Genomic DNA, 18230 nt, shown 5'->3' on the forward strand with positions numbered 1-18230 from the left:
CCCGAGGAGCCCCCCCCCCCCTTGCCTGCCTGCACCGCTGAAGAGACCCCTTGGTCTCCCATTGAAACCTACAGAGAACCCGACGCTTGTTTACACACTGCACCCGGCCGCCCCCGTGCTGCTGAGGGTGTACTTTTTGTGCTGACTTGTGTCCCCCCCGGTGCCCTACAAAACCCCCCCTGGTCTGCCCTCCGAAGACGCGGGTACTTACCTGCTGGCAGACTGGAACCGGGGCACCCCCTTCTCTCCATTGAAGCCTATGTGTTTTGGGCACCTCTTTGACCTCTGCACCTGACCGGCCCTGAGCTGCTGGTGTGGTAACTTTGGGTTTGCCCTGAACCCCCAACGGTGGGCTACCTTGGACCCAAAACTGTGACCTGTAAGTGATTTACTTACCTGCTAAAAATAACAATACTTTACCTCCCCCAGGAACTGTGAAAATTGCTCTAAGTGCCCACTTTTAAGACCGCTATTTGTGTTTTATGTGAAAAGTATATATGCTACTGTGATTATTCAAAGTTCCTAAAGTACTTACCTGCAATACCTTTCAAATGAGATATTACATGTAGAATTTGAACCTGTGGTTCTTAAAATAAACTAAGGAAAGATATTTTTCTATAACAAAACCTATTGGCTGGATTTGTCTCTGAGTGTGTGTTCCTCATTTATTGCCTGTGTGTATGTACAACAAATGCTTAACACTACTCCTTGGATAAGCCTACTGCTCGACCACACTACCACAAAATAGAGCATTAGTATTATCTCTTTTTGCCACTATCTTACCTCTAAGGGGAACCCTTGGACTCTGTGCATACTATTCCTTACTTTGAAATAGTGCATACAGAGCCAACTTCCTACATGTATGGTCTAACTAGACTGTATTTATTTTTATATTGCTGTGGCTTGCATGTTTTGTAAAATAGTTTCAGCTATAGAGTAAGTCTAAAAATCAACAAAGATCTTCCTTAGTTTGGCAGGATCTTTTTGTGAGTTGTATGATTGCTCTTTATGTATTTGTTGTATGCTCTAATCAGTAGGTGGATTTGGACTTTTCACGTTTTCAAATTGAATAATGTAAGACTAAGATTTTCCTCAGGTGTGCCAAGTACCCCAATGCCACATATTCTATTCAGACTGGAATATTTTTCAGGGCACTACAAATTCATTTCAAGAACTTTGTTGCTGTTCTTTCTATGGCTTCAAGTTCTGCCACATTCATATCTAACTCCCACTGTATGAGAGCCACCCAACCTCCCATATTACTGCAAATTGTAGTTTTTTCCCCTGTTTGCATCTATTGTGGTTGCAATTTGATTTTTAATCTTAGCTAATTGTAAATTAACTTCGCTCTGATTCTTCTCATTTATTTGGTTGGTGTAATCTATCTTTTCTTGTAGTTGCTTAATAGCATACAAATGTGTACCAGGAGACCTGATCCTTCTGGTTCGTGGGTTACATCAGCATGCTTACCTGCTGGGTTTTTATTTTAACCCTTTAATTATTTATCTCTACATCAGTATCTTTCCTAACTTTCTTTAGTAGTTATAATTGTTGATCTGCCACTGTTGCCCTCCCTTCACCTGCAGGGGCACTCTTCTGATGTGTTTAACTAAAGTATGGGAGTTCTCATCTTAACTGATCCTGGTTTGTTGTCTGTTGTAATTCAGCTGGGTCTAATAACCACGTGAGAATCTTCTGTTGATATTTCAGCCTACCACTTAGATCTTGTCGACTGATTCCAAAGGTCTGAACAGGGGTGGTGATTTGTGCGGAAATGAACCCATGTTCTGCAGTTTATTTTTCTACCTTTTGACACCTTTCTTTTCACTATGCCACCATCTACTCTTCCTGTGTTGAGAAATATTTATATTTGGGTGAGGAATTCTGTTATTGGCTGTTCAAATCCCAAAATGGGTGTCATCACAATTTTTCATTACTTCAGTGTTTACAATATCGGTCATTTTGAGCAATCAGACAGATTTAGCACTCCTTGCTCTACTTTCCTTTGGTATGAGATATTAAGCAGTTGAATTTGAATGTACAGTAAGGGACACTGTGATTGCACACTAATTTATACTTCCTTCATCAAAACCTTTTTTCTAGAGCTGTAAATCTCTCTGACAAGGTACTAACTTTATCTTGCTGCCTTCTCTTTTTACCTTAAATTGCACAGTTTTTTTAAGGTTGTACTTCCGGTCGGAAGAAGATTTGCACTATTAGAGACTTTCATAAAATGTGCCAATCTGCGAGATTCAACAGCCTTCCACAGACTTGGCATTACCCAATATAAGACTTGTCATATGATGATCAATCTGCAGTTACACCTGACGGCGCCATATAAGACTACAGTAATTCTGTTACTACCTATTGGCGAATCCGCAGATCATTTTATATAACTTCCCTTGCTTTTGTAGTCTTGTTTAAGAGTTTCCTAACTTTTTTATGTGACCGCACAGGAAATAGTATCTGGATGGGGGAGGGGGTCCATCTTAGACGCTTCCATGATCTGACTGCTCTATATTTGATTTCTCCACATTTTCCTCATTTTTTCTACTTCCCATCCAGTCAGTAACTCTCCCAGCCCTCCCACCTCAGGTCCACTGCAACTCTGCTTCTCTTAGAGTTCCACACCCGCGGCGTCTCACATCGACTTTCCGCTGCACCAACACTGACCCAGTGCGACTCTTTTCTCTCCGTAGCCAAGCTCAAGTGAATGTCACAGTGAGGCTTCGACTAGGAAGAGGAGCCGAGAGGTTCAAGAATCTACAGGCCCATCAGACAAACCCACCATGTCCTGGCTGGAAGATAGCCTAAAGAAGGGAAGGCACAAATATAACTCCAGAAAATAATCATAGACTGCAAATTAGAGGCAACAACAACATGGACTTTAGCCCAGCTATTCACCATATTGGCTTAATTATTAAAGAGCATATTTCAAATAGGCCAAACATTTTCTAATACTCGGCCTCAGCCATCTTGCCCACCCCAGCTCTTGCAATATGATCAATTTTGTATGATTTCCCTGTTGCTCAATCTATTTAGGGCTAACCAGTCAAAAAGTGAAAACTCGCATTGGCTGTCATTGCAGTAGGATACCATATAAAATCATCATATGCGGGAACAGGTCACTGTGAGAAACAAGTGGAATGGCGAGTGGCTGACAAAGTGGCCAAACCCTTGAGGGTTGACCTTTGACACGGCCGGCGGTGTGCACCTCCAACCCGGCTGCAGGCCTCAGCCTGCCGGCCGGATTACAAGGCTGCAGACCGCCAGGCTTTCCGTGGCGGTCACCCCGCCACGAAAACCCTGGCAGTCACTCACACGGCGACAGGAATCCCCATTCCGGTCGGGAGCACACACACCCCCACACACATGCACAGCCCCCCATCCATACACTTACAAACACCCCCCCTTCACGCATGCATGCATTCACATACACACCCCTCGGCATACGCATACATCCACACAGACACCCCCACTCACTCGCAAACATGCAGCCACACACCCCCACTTACTCGCAAACATGCAGGCACACCCCCCCACTCGCTCGCACACACACACTCCGTCACCCCATACACATGCATTCACATTCAATCGCATACATGCATGCATTCACCACCCCACTCCGCATACATGCACTCAGACAACATCCCCCTTCGCATACACGCACCCACACACACAGACACCTCCCCCCCTTCAGACGACCACTTACCTTCTCCGTCGAGGAGGTCATCTAGGAGGGGATGGGTCTTGGCGGTCTTGCACCGCCAGCATCCAACACGCCAGCAGGACTCCGCCAAGCCGTATTACGGCTTGTAATACGGTGGGCAGAGTCTTGCTGCCGTGGCGGTGTTGGCGATGCAACTGCCTCTTCGGAGTCAGACTTCCGCCCATAAATGGGAGGAAGTCCTCCAATGACTCCTAATATGGCGGGCAACAGACCGCCAGCACTGGCAGTCTGTTGCCTGCAGCGGCTTCGGCGGTCTTCCAAAAAGACTCCTAATCTTGAGTGGCGTGTGTATTGTGGCTGTTGGAATATTTTTTTATAGGAGGTACAATGAATTTGCTCTAAGACTAAGGCTAGGGCTCCTGGGTAGGCATGATGGTCATATTGCTAGGCTGGAAGAAGTGTTGCGGCCATTTTACTAAAATTTGTTCCATTTATTTCTTTAAAATAAGGCTGTCCGGATCTTTGAAGCGGACCCAATCAATCACATCTTTCACTTTTCTTTGCCATTAATCAATGTAAGCAAACCAGAAAATCTAATAACTAACTATTTTTAGTTTTTCATACATGACTATAATCAATCATGTCTTGTTTTTTCAGTTGTCATGGCCACTTACCTTAATTTGTAAGTTTCTGCTCCTTTTTTCACTGAAGCAGAGAGCAAACATAACTGTGCACTATACTATTAAGTGTTTTAATTCGTATTTATAATCCAGATCTCATTCTAGTATATCTTTGCCTTGATAATGTTTTTTTTATTGTTCTGCTGGGTTGAAATGTCAACCACGCCCCAGTTGCTCATAAAGTCGTTATTCTGGACCAAACATTAATGTAGTGTTGCGCTCATCTCCTCCCAAGTTTGACAAGCGTCTTCTGTATGTGCTATCGGGAATAAACGTGCAATTTTTAGGTCTTGCCTGCAATAGCGCATGCATTCTCGCTTGCAAGAGATATTTTGTACCACAAGGGGCTTTGAGATAACCTATTGCTTACCATTCGTTGGCTTCACTGACCCTCTTATTTTCTGCATCCTAAATGGGCAGTGCATATCGGGTTTGCGTCCTTTTCTTTCCTCTGGAGCATGAACCCAGTACAGGGTGCTTCATCTTGATTAGGGTCTTCATCTTTATTATTAATCACAAGGTTCCTCTTCACACTGGATTACCCTGTCCGATAAAACTGAATTACACCACAAGAATGTTTCTTAAAGCAGGAACAAGGCACAATTGATTTAAGCCTCAAACAGGATTCTCCAGAGAACTTTGGGATGGCCTTCGTATCTATGTTTATGGTGGCTCATCGGATTACCTATTTTATGGGTCACCAGTGCCAAATGTTCTAAGAAATAGAGTTAACAAAAAGTGCCAGCAATCAGCACAGTGCTGCTGTTCAGTGTTTCTTTTGAACCCCCTGCTTTCCTGCACAGCATTTCAACCTGTATGGGAATGCTGCATTTGTTTGCTGGTAATTGTAGAATTGCCACAGGATCAAAACCATATTCTGTCAGCTCCTGAGAAGTGTGACCTGGCACGCTGGACTGCTGTCACTCTGCTATATACATGACATCTTGCCATCTTTCTGTTTTGTTTGCAAACATATTTTAACAGCATTTATAGCATAAAGAGTAGAAAATTGAAGGAGGCCTGAGAAAACCCCAGCATAACCACCAGTTGTACATTAAAGCCTTTTTACGTAAACTCACCGACTAATTTACATTTAAAGGCCACTTACTGATTTTATCTATGATAAATAAGTGATAGAAGGGCTGACACGAGACACACTAATATTCTGTGGTCTTGGTAAAAGATCCTTTTCCACTTGGTCACCAGCCTCAAAACCTTCTCCCTCAAAGATGAGATATGTGTACATCTAAAACTGTTTTCCATACTAGGTGTCTTCACATACTTTTGCATCATGTCCCTTTTCTCCTCTTCCCTTAAACTCGGCCCTCACTTGGTCTCTGGCTTTTATTGCAGTGGTCTTGTTTTGTTGTTTGCACCTCTACTTATTAATAGGTGTTTTGATCCATTCGTCATTTTACTGTACTCACTTTGGGTGCAGCACTACTGGGAGTCCCCTCTGGTCTAGGAGGGAGGGGCTGCTGCTGCCAATCCAGCAGAACATCCATTGGTGGCTCAGGTCACGGTCGACTGGTAGGCTATCAAGGCTTTGGTATGTGCCTCATTTTTCTGTACCATTAATACACACTACAGGATTTTAACATTCTAGTCCACGCCTTGCTTTCTTTCTAAAACCTAGAGCTCCATACTTTTAAAGGGAAAAAAACTACTAACAGAATGCAATGTATAATCGTCTGGGAAGCCAAGACTGCCCTGAGAGGACACACATGACATGAGGCCATTGGGCATCGCAGAGATCTATTCTTGAATAAAACTAGAGTTTATTGACGTTTATCCTTTGAGAAGCAAGTTAGAGAAAAAGTGAATTAGCTTGACATTTGAGTTGATTTGCAGCTTATTCATCCAAAAAGTAGTTTTCCTGTTAGTAAATGCATGTGCCTAGCAACTTTATTGAATTCTTAGGCATTAAAAGCAACTCAATCATATTATTAATAGACTAGGGAGTCCAGTCTTAATGTCTGAAATAATGTTCTCATGATTATATATAGAAATCTCACAAGGTTTCGTGCCCAAGTGCCCCACCTTAATGTGGGAACAATTGCCCTCTTAATGTACTCATTATTGTTCATATGTCTTAGTCTGTCAAAGTTGTAATCGAGATAGTCTGAATTGAAATGATGTCCTACTTGCACTTCGGTTTATAATGTATTTATTTGTTTGTACAAATATTTTGGTAGGCTGCATCCAGAAATTATTACATTAGTAAAGTGAGCATGTACAGGCCTATGTGTTTGGTGCTTGCTTAGTTACACAAGTGCTTATGGCTTGGGACAAGCTGTAAGAAACCAAATGTCCTATAGGGTCCAGATATGTGCAGAGCCAGTGTTTCGTAAACTAATGCAGTCTCCAAATTCCCGATACACTGGCTTTTAAAGTTACATTGTGCTGGAACCATTTGTTTTGCTTTCACTAATGACCGAGCTGACAAAAATCTCTGGAATACACCACTTAGTTCAAAGAAGACATTTACTATGTCACCACGAGGTTCCTAAAAGGAGATTAGCATGTTGAAAGCACACGTTTAAAAATAGTCACAGCAATGAAAGGAAAATATACCAAAATGATTCTCCACTGCAATATACATAGCCAATATATGTATTTATATTATAATGCAAAGCAAATAATGAAGTAAAAATGCATCACCATAGGGCCTGCCAAGTTCTTCATCTTTCTCATGCCAGCAAGATGGTGAGCCCGTTCGACTGCAAAAGAGAACGAGATCTCCACCCTCACGGGAAAGATATCAGGCATCCGAAAGCCTAGAATCCTGATTGAGGCCACTCACACTCTCACTGTCGCACTGGGTCTTTTTATATCCTAAAAAAACAAAAGGAGCTTTCTGGAGAAAAAAAAAACTAATTTCGCAATTCAAACATGCTGGCAAAATTAGGTCAGGGTTGAAAGAAACAGGTTGGAACTGGCCAGTTTCCCAAGGTGTCTCTCCAAAGCCTAAGCCGTTTCCTGCTGTACCATAAACATCAGTCTAGTACATCCTTATCACGCTGACTGACTAACGCCTCCATATTGTGTACTAGCTCTTCGGTGAGAAAGAGCACGAAAACAAGACAGAATGAAAGCACAGTTTACAATGTGGAAAATTACGAGCAGCTTTAACATGGCAGTGTCTAATGCTATGATAAAGTCAATAGGCAGAATGAATCTAAAGCTAAACAGAATACAAAATGTAGTCTGTAACTGGTGAACCCTGGACAGCTAGGCCAGGTGCAAGGTGGTGCAACACAAAGTCAGTGGTCAAAGGCACATATTTCACTACACCATTGGAGAGTCTGGTATTTTTATAAGCGCTAAACCCAGCAGTATTTACGTGCCTGCCCAACATTAAAATCTTCACAATTGGCCAGACTTCTGTAGGGGCAGCTTCCCTATAGATAAGTATGTTACGACAAGTGATCACTAGATCGCTGCCATCGAGTTTGTACACAAAGTGTGGCTGTGAGGCCACTAAGGGGCCCAGAGTGTGCTGTTTATGTGACTGACACATGCTGAAGGCTCATTGCTTGAGGTGATTGACAATGTAGGCTGAAGATGAATGTTGTAGGCGGGGAGGGGAGTGTGTGAGGAACTAATAAGCAGGCACATACTAATGCCTCATCCAGCAGCCCCATTGATGTGCCAACGGGGAATTTTGTCGCATTAGTGGTCCCTAACAGAGGAAAGGGTACATATAAGGTTAAAACAGAACACCCTGGTGCCCTGGGGCAGGGCAGGCCACCATTCAGCTAACTCAAGCCGCTTGTATGGTGATTCCCTTGGACAATCCTGGTCAGTTTCTCATTTCGCAGGTTGTTTGAAATATCCAGAGCAAAAGAATAGCAAACTTGTCAAGCTCCAGGTCAGACCATAAATGGGAGACACATGGCAAATCACTATAGGGATAATGACCCACGTGTATGAGGACCGTACAGGGTGATCTCCATCTGTGTGTCCTAGAGGACGTGAAAAGCAGCTTATTCTCAGTAATGTGCTACGATGTGGTCTTGGTTCCCTCACAGGGATTGCTAGGAAAGTCTGAATACTGGTGGAACTCATGTAGTAAGTAAGGGAAGTCTAGGCCCCTTATCAGCTCTAATACATCTGCCCCCGTCATCAGCGGGCCTGCGGCTGCTGAGTTAATATATTTTTTGTCATATGTGGTTCTCTGAAAAGAATGCAGGACATCTGTGCTTTCACTATTCCTAAGATTGACTGACCTTGTGTATAATGTGGGAAGCCACAATCAAAATATGTGTATTTCCTCCACTGTACGTGTGAAACTTCCAATATTCTATAACAATGTCTGGGTTACACCATAAACACTTTCTTGTATATACTAGCACAGATTAAAAACTTGATAATAGTGTTTTATATATAAATCTTTGAGGTGTTAAAGTCGACAGGTCTCATTTCATATACTACTGACAGAGTTTCATCAGGACCAGAGGATTCTGAAAACGTGTTATTGGTGCCTCCAAACTTTGGTTATTATTTTTTTATTTTTCCATCGTACAAATAAATCATAATGCACCGGATGAGTGTCGAATGGTACTTAAAACCTGATTGTAAGCATCATTGCACAGATAATTCAATGGATGTACCTTAAGCATGGTAAAAACATTCCTACGTACAGGTATGTTTTTTTTTAACATTGTCAGGTTGAAACTAGTTCACGGAGTCCCGGTATTTTTCAGTGGGTGGGAGGTGATTGCCATTTCTGCACAGGGACAAAACATTGTGTGTAGCAGGGTAAGATTATGCACACTATATGTGTGCTTTTTTAAAATAAATAATGGCCACTATGTGTGTTTATTAAATAGTGAGGAAAGGGTTTGGCATCCCAGTAAAAACGGATAGCTTCATACCATCATATATATAAATGTATATATATACCGGGATGCGATGCTTTATTTTCTATATGTGCCTACTAAATTGGCATTTAAAAAATGGGCTACCCTGAAAGAAATGTGCATGGATATATTTACACCTTACCTGTGTCTCGAGGGAAAGGTTTCCCCGGAGATGTTAGGCTGACAGCCGACACAGACGAGTTGTAAAAAAACAGCTTGCCTTGTTTCCACAAACCGGTCATAGAAAATGACATGTAAGTCACCTGAGGCATAAAGACACTGCAGGTATATGTCTCGCCCAGCATAAGGTCAGTCATATTCAGTATACTGTGTCCACCCCATGACTGCCCTTACACTAGGTCCAGACAAACTCCTGGTGTGCTCACCATCATTCCAAAGATTGCCTCTGGTGGCCATAGGACAGAGATGCCAGGGTTTAGGGACTCACATTCTCGGCTTCGGATCCCCAAATTCACACACAAAGACACGCTTACCAAATCACCTCAAGTGCTTACCCTTCCCTGCCTTCATGTCTTCTGCAGCGCCCTCACTCCCCTACTTTTCTGTTGCATCTAGCCTGCTCTGTGCGTCTCTGCTCCACCGTTGCCTGCATTCTTCACTGGCGTCTTATAATATGGAGACTTCCAAAGTCTAATGCTCCCAAGAGATAATGTTGACGGTTCTTGCTGTATTGCGGCTATCCTTGATATTAGTTCCTGGGATTACACTTCCCCTGATGTAATGGTAATAATTCTTGGCATAGTGTTGGCTTCCTTGGCACTGTGATCTCCAGTCGTGGTATAAGGTCCACCATGATTGGCATATTGTGGCCATCCTATTCAGTAGTAGATCAAAGTTATTGATCAAAATGGATAGCTGGCATTTGAGGCCAAATGTATACTTAGGAAAAATGAAGTTTAAATGTAATGTTTTTGTTTGGGCGAAATTGAGTTTATATTACAGAAATAGCTTGCATTTGGTAGCAAGATGTGTTTTTTGAGAAGCAGTCAAGCTGATGGTTGGATACAAAATAATTTCATTTTGAAGTATATTTAAAGCAAGTTTGTAAGTGATCTTGCATGCTTAGTTCATGAGATTCGTTTTTGGTCATATTCTTTCCATAGTGCTACCGGGTAGTTGCTACGAAGATTACCATGTCATTTCACCTTCTGTATTGATAAACCTTTTTACATCATCACTGCTGTCTGAGACATGAGCTATTAAGAGTGATGTAACTTTATGGCACTTAGGTTTCTGTAATTAGAGGTACCACTGCTGTATACGATTTTTAGAGCTATCTACGTTTACTGTTTTGGTCTCAGACTGTAACAAAGGTGTAACTTTACTTCTTTCCTCTCTATCCCTTCCAAGTGATTTCAGAGATATAAATTAGCTAAAATCATATCTACAAAAAAGTGACTGTCTAGAGCCTTAAAAACGTATGTACAAGTGAAGACTGCTACCTTTTCTGAAATGACAGGTACATAAAATTGCAGTGCTGTGATGGTTCCATTGCCTGTGCCGTTTGTTACCTTTCTAGTCAATATTTAAGAAAGTTGTGACAAAACTGCACCATTTTGCCACCATGTTCTCCATACTTTCAGGAACAGGGTGAATCCTCGTTGCCTTACACCCAGTGTGTTCAGTTTTGTTAAAAGGACAGGCATGTATCACTTTATTGAGAAATTATGCTCTTGAGTACTGTGCCAGACCCTGGAGTAACTAATGCAATAGTTTTATTTCCCCTAAAGAAGTCCCTGTTTAACCTATTGCTTTATTTGAAAACACTGCTGTTAATACATCTTTGTGCCTCTATTTGTATGTACATGGAGATAGGAACACAAAGGGGAAGAGGCCACCGGCCAATAGCCAGCCTGGTGAACTAGTTGCAGTGTAGGACAGTTATGAAGATGTATGCTAGGCCTGTTTTTGGTTTAGAGTCCGACTCTGGCATTAAATGACTTCTCAGACCTCCTCTGCACAGTGTGGCAGTTTGTACTATGCATGTAACTACTGCCTCTGTTTGTTAAAAGTAAATCCCGGTAGGTGGCTTTACATTAATCATAATAGCACAAGGTCATTATAAATTGTATGCTGTATAAAAAAAACTGTACACTTGAATATATCAGCATTATGGAGTTAACTTTGGTTCTTTCAGACTCACCCACCAACCAACGCCCTCCTAACCCCCCGCCCCCCACCCCGGGGCCTTTGATGAGTTCTGTCAGCTATAATTTCTTGATTTTTTAAAAAACATTTCAAAACTGCTTACTGATTGAGTGAAAAGGGGCTACTTAGAATGTTTGCTCCCTCGTAAGATGCTGCAGGGACGGCCTCTCGCCGTCAGAGCTCCCGGTTGCTTGGTTACAGCTGGATTCTGGCACCTGTCCTCTATTTTTAGCTGGAGCTGGTGCATGTGGGCAGCTCTCGTGGGATATAGTCAGATATTGTATGTACTGCGTGTATTTAGTGCTGAGAACTAAGTATTCTATGGTGAGGAGCAGAAGCAGAGGATTTAGAAACGAGGTTCAGAGTGGACGCGCTGTAATAGTTCTGCAGCAGTGTAGTTCAGTAGAAGCAGTCAAGCCATCAGTGTGCTGCTGTCTGGGCTGTCAGCCCTAACCTGCTAACATGTCTCCGCTACACCTCACACAACTGTTTTCACCTGTTTCCTGTATCTTCTTCCCCCCTCTTCACTGTGTTTCTTTTCTCCACAACCACACCTTGTCTCTCCCTCTCTCCTCCTCTGACTCCTGGACACTCTGACCACTTCCACAGTCGCTCATTCTCATGACATCAGGTTCCCTCGTCTCACCGGACCTCTCCCCTATTATAGGACATTCCAGTTAAGATTGGATCGACCATGAGAAAATTCGGACCTTGGGGAGGGGGGGGGGGGTTAAAAACCTGTTCGAGGACGGGGATGGGTGGGTGGCAGTGTTAAAGGGGATCGCCCTTCCTCCCCCATTTCAGGGGTTGCTCTTGCTTCAGTGCGCCCCGTTGTTGACGTGCATGTATGTTACATTAAATAAAATGAGATGTAAAAAAAAAAAGAATGGACGGATAGACTGGATGGCTCGATAGATAAATAGACAGATCTGTACATTGCACACGCACTTCATAGCGGTGTTCAACAGTTGTTTCGCGCTATGGTGAGCTCGTCCAACATTGAAGGCTATTTTGTGCAAGCGAGAGATTGTTCCCTAACAATTATTGTGAGAACTAAAAGGTTACAGTCAGCAAATTGCTGGTTTAGTAGAGAAAAGGGTATAGTGCTACGTATGACAAAGCTCCCGCTACACTTAGAAGCACTTTATTTTCTAATTTAGTTTGCTGCTACCTGTCTTTTATGTTATTTCCTTACCTTTCCTAGCAAGATATACTTAAAATGGACTTGGAGCCTCCAAGACATCTCTCCTCAGCAGTTTCATCATGTTCCCTGGCCCCGTTCCATGTATTCATGGGCCATGTTATGTAATGGGTGCAGTGTCCCTGTTAACACCGCGGCGCACCTTTAAGCAAGTGCACCCTTCACAAACAGGGACAGCGCATGCATCCTATTGCAATCAGTGTGCTGCCCCCCAGAGTAGCCGGAAACTGGCTGCGGCCCAAGGGGCAGCACATACAGGTAAAATACAGAGCGTCTGCTTAAAAGCTGCTCCGTGTTTCACAGTGTAGGCTGTCACTGCATGCCCTTCAAAAAGGGGACAGAGATCCCCCTGCAGGTGGGTGCAGCCAGTGGACGCACCCGCCTTCGGAGATGGTCTTTGAGGGGGGGGGGGTCGCAAGGGACCCTCTTAGCCTCCTCCAGAGGGCTTCCTCCAGGAGGCGCACTGACAATACGGCACCTTTTTGTGGTGCACTATCAGTACACCTCCTAATGGCCTGTTTGCCTCCGTGTCTGCAATAGGGTGTGGGTGCAGAGGCAAACTTATTCCCTCCTTTGTGCATCCTTCCATGCAAATGAGGGCACACCTCTCAAGAAGCAAATGAGGGATCTCAAGATAGCGCTGGTGCTTGCAATATTACAGAAGGGTCTGCACAAGCATCTGCAGCCCCTTCTATGGTATCTGGTGATGTACAAAGCAGAAACACAGGCCTGTTGTGCATCCAGACCACAATGTGTAATATGGCTCCTGGTGTTCATACTGCCATCCCAACTTTTATGTTATCACAGTATCTCTTTCAGGCGCATGTTTGCTTCCCTTTTGTGGGGCTGACTCAGAATTATTAATAGCTGACTTCCTGTGCTTATGATGTTCTCAGACTACCTCATTAAAATAGATGTGTGACCCTTTGATCATGTTGCATCATGATGGTTGTTGGCTATTGACATTCTTCTTCTCTGTGTGAGTCACATGACTCCTACCGGACTGTATTAAGTGATATCTTATTGCTATGTAAAGTGCCCTGGCACCTCTTTCAGGAGTCAAGACCACACCATATGAAGACTTAACCTCTAGAGTGCTGAAGCGACGGTGCATGTTCTGGGTACACTTTTAGTGATATATATTTTCCCCAGGAGGGCACTGGTGAAGTAAAAGACTGATCCCCAGGCACTTCCCCCGCTACTTTCTACTTCAAGTATTTCATTGTTCTTCCACCATGCCATGGTAAGTTGCACATTGCAACTTGCTTCCCCATGGTAATCATATAAAACAGTAATTGCCAAAGCCAACATGTTTGATTTTAGTATAAGGATGTTTTTTTTGTTTTGCGCTCAAGATGCTTTAGTATAGGCCTCTTAAGACACTTTACAGTCAGCTCGAGGATCATTGGGACCATTGACTTTCTTCCAGAAATGCTTGTCATCTTGAACTTTCTATCAAACTGCATTGCCCTGCCTTAGAAGCACAAGCTTATATTTGGACTAGAAAGCCAACACTTAAATGTGTGCATGTTATGTGTAATTTTATTTCAATGTAATGTATAAATGCATGCTCGCTTTCCGTAAACAAGCCTTTTAATTTTGTTATTATTTTGTCACATTTGCATTGCATTCAAAGACAGAGGTCAAATACCAGGTTCTGTGTTTCCAGGGAGCTTGGTGTTAACTTTTCTGTTTCTGAATTCAAAGTGAGAGGATTTATGTGACAATCCCGCTGCATACCCTTATGGAAGGAACGGCTGTAGGGTGTTACTTTTTCTAGCACACAACACAATTTAAATATCTGCAAATCAACTAGGCAAATATTTTAGAATATATCAGAATTAGGAAAGCAAAAATGAAGCACATTTTTCTGTAATTCTGAAGTGTGTTGAAAACAAATATTTTAATACAAACAATATGCTTGGTGATACCATTTCCACACTTTGTTTGTGCGCTCTATAGTTGTATCAGTGAAACCGTATGACTGTTCAAATGTAATGGTCATTTCAATTGAAAATTTGTTGTCTGTAATGGCAGTATGCTCCACACCATGCATACCCTACTCTGGCATTCTACTCCACTCTGTGCCAGTCATTTCTACACTACTCTACTCCAAAACTCACTATGACACTCTACTTCCCTCTTCGCTACAACACTCCACTCTATGCAACTCACTCTACGACTTTCCACTCTACAACACTCCACTCTGCGACACTCTATTCCACTCTACTCCACTCTACTCCATTCTACTATACTCCACTCTGTGCAACGTCACTCCGCTCTAAGCCACTTCACTCCACTCTGCCAATCTACTCCACTCCACTCTACAGCATTCTACTCGATTCCACTCTACTCAATGCCACAATTCTGTACCCCACTCTGACACTCTACCCCACTCTATGCCACGTCACTCTAGGCCACCCTACTCCATTATGTCGCACTCTACGACACTGCACTACACTCTAAGATACTCCACTCCACTTTGTGTCAGTCTACACCAATCTGCACCACTATATGCTACTCAACACCACTCTTTGCTACTCCATGCAACTCTACGGCACTCTGTATCACTCCACTCTACAACACCCATACCACGATACACTATGACCCTCCAGGACACTCTACGACACTACATCATTCCACTCTACACCATTCCACTTTTCTGTAGTGTACACCACTCCACCATACTCACGTAAACTCCAGTCTATGAACTTTACTCCACTCTGACACTACTCTAATCCACTCTATACCACTCCACTTTACAACACTTTACTGCACTCTATGTGACTCTACTCCACTCTATGCCAAAAAACTCTATGCCACTCTACTCCATTCTACCCCCTCCATGCTGACACTCTACCCCACTACAACACTCTATGCCCCTCCACTCTGACACTCTACTCCACTCTGTGCCATGACACTCTATGCCGCATCACTCCATTTCACGCCCTTCCACTCTACTTCCTCCGACTCTGTGCCACTCTACGCCACTCTGCATCACTCCACTCTACACTCCTCTACGAAACTGCAAGCTACGCTACAACACTCTGTCACTCTACAACACTCCACGACACACCACTCCAGTCTATGCCAGTCTACACCACTTCACTCCAGGCCACCCTACTCTATGCCACAAACATTTAGGTATGTTGAACAGCAGCCACACTGGTGTACAATATGTCTAAAACACATTGGCAAAGCCAATAACTCTTGCATAGGCAAGACTGATTTGACTTTGCCAACGCTCATTTGTTTGGTGAGGCTGAAAAGGATGTCCAGTCAGTCCTTTTTATGGAGAATAATGAATGCTACATATGTGTTGTAAAGTGACGAAACCTGTCTTTTTAAAGCTTTTTTTGATTTTACAGGTTAACTGTAACACTTAAGGTCTCAAAATGGTCTGCAGCATGTAGCAAACACACATCTTGATTTGACAAAAATATTCTATCAGCACATGACTGTCCTGCAATGTTCAGCATTGACATTCTGCAAATGTTACCTGGATTTACACTCCTCAGTAGACTGACAAGATCTTACTTCTTGCACTTCAAGCTCCCGCCATTCTAGCCAGGTCTATCAGGTCATCTTGCAACCACCGCCTGCGTTCAAGATCCAGTGCAGCTCATTGCAGATGTCCGCTGCACGTATAACCATGGGTGCTCTCAGCAGCCTCTCACCAGGCCACCTGGCTGCATGGAAGGTCCATACAATGGAAAATAGGCTACCCAGCCAAAAACAAACATGCTAGCCACGGTAAAGCCCAAGTGTAGTGGATCCCGTTTAGTTTCCCTGGGATTCAGGAGTTTACCTAGCCTTCTGGCTTGCTGGCCTGTGCCCTGTCATCTAGTGACTTTTAACCTACTTAGCCTGCTCTGTTTTAGCACATTTATTTAATTATTTCTTCCAAGATGGCTGCTATGTTTATGGTTAGGAAGATGTTTTGAATTCACAGTATCAGAGCCACTATGTGAAGGTGTCACTATCAGCGTCAAAGACAAGTGGTAGATGTAGGTATTCACATCATGTCCCTTTCCCACTTACGTGTGACAGGAACATAATGTACTTTTGGAGGGAATTGTTTATGTAATTGCCACCCCAAGCATGCCTTCTTATCTATTATTTGAGAACATATCTGCATCAGGGTTCCTACAAGATCTATATAAATATATGTCACGCAGACAGGGTTATCAGAGGGATTCCTACCAGATGCCATCAACACTATCTATGCTACACGTCGTCTTGATGCAGACCCAGCCTTCGTGCCCCCACGGAGTCTAATCTAGAGACCTCATTCCAAAGTAATGAGGGTTGGGGGAGCTCTTCTCATGGACATGGTACTGGCAGATTAGGTTTAACACCCCTAGCTCTCATTAGGTTAGAGATTAGGTTCATCATGGTAGGGCACGTGGGCCTATTTCACATCTCATGTTATTGAAAGAGGTGGGGGGTCTTTATATTCACGACTCAAATTTTTACAATTCTGTTTCTTGCATTGTTCATTATCATAATCATTGCAGCCCATGCAATTTACAGTAGATTGCAGTCTTGTTAATAAAACCTATTGAAAACTTTACTGCATCTCCTTCATTGCCTGAGTGTAACTGAGACTTGTTGCTCATGTGAGAAAAGGGTTATCTCCATTTAACCACGACTTCCATGAGATGACGCACTCTTGAGTCCATGTGTAAAGGCTGCCACAAATCACCTTTTACTGTCTGGGTAGTTGGTGAGGTACTGCTTGTGAGTCGGGAGAGTTGGGCCTACAGTTGCAACTTGTTTTAGGATTGGCCTAGTCACCTTCAAACAAAAGTGCTGTCATCCCTAAGCCAGCAGCCTTGCCTAGAGCATGAGTCCAACTATGACACAAGCAATGTCCACAGCTTCACCTTCTCTTTCCTCCTGAATGTTCCCTGACCCAGTGGATCATTTTCTGCAATACAAACATAAAATGAGTACTTTGAGATTCCAAGGATATGCCATGAACGTCACTCAGTTCCAGGATATAGAGCCTGTGATGTTACAAAAGTCAAGAGAGAGAAAGAGAGACCTTACATGTTCAACACGCTCACTATTTAACATCTGTAATAAACTTCTCCAAAGTAAATTGACATTTTGTAGGAGTGCGATATTGTTCACCAGCAAACGGGTGAACTAAAAAAGTAACTGTCAGGAACTCGACGGTCTGGCAGTGAAAATAAAGAGAAAAGTTTATTGTGCTATGACTAAGCTCCCAGAATTAGTAATACTGAAGAATGTAACACAGCTAGAATTATTACAGTCAGTAGGAGATCTGAAGGCAGTACTACTAACAGTAGTAACAAGAAAACTGTGTATACGTTCTTATTTTTTTTTAATGTTGCATGAAATGCTATCTATTCTTTAAGTCCATGAAGTTGATTCCATTAAACTGATTCTATGCAAGAAGGCAATATTAGCTGATCAATTTGGACACAAGAAAATACCTTCTATCTACCCCGGCAACAACTATGGCTTCGCTTGAACAGCGTTTAGCACCAGCTTTTCTCTATTCATGCATTGTCCTGCTTCTGTAGTCCTTTGGAAAAGCCTTCAACAGGTAATTGTGCTGAAGACTTTGTTTGTTCATGGAGGTTTAAATAGAATTGGTTAACAAACATGATCTTAGGTTG

At 43.0% G+C, this 18230-nt stretch overlaps 1 protein-coding gene across 3 annotated transcripts in view; it reads left to right on the forward strand.

The window, feature by feature from the left end:
* Positions 1-18230, forward strand: part of COA4 (cytochrome c oxidase assembly factor 4 homolog) — a 31248-nt gene that overhangs the window by 12168 nt on the left and 850 nt on the right. The window lies entirely within an intron of this gene.

Source organism: Pleurodeles waltl, chromosome 8 (genome assembly GCF_031143425.1).
Source record: "Pleurodeles waltl isolate 20211129_DDA chromosome 8, aPleWal1.hap1.20221129, whole genome shotgun sequence".
NCBI lineage: Eukaryota > Metazoa > Chordata > Amphibia > Caudata > Salamandridae > Pleurodeles > Pleurodeles waltl.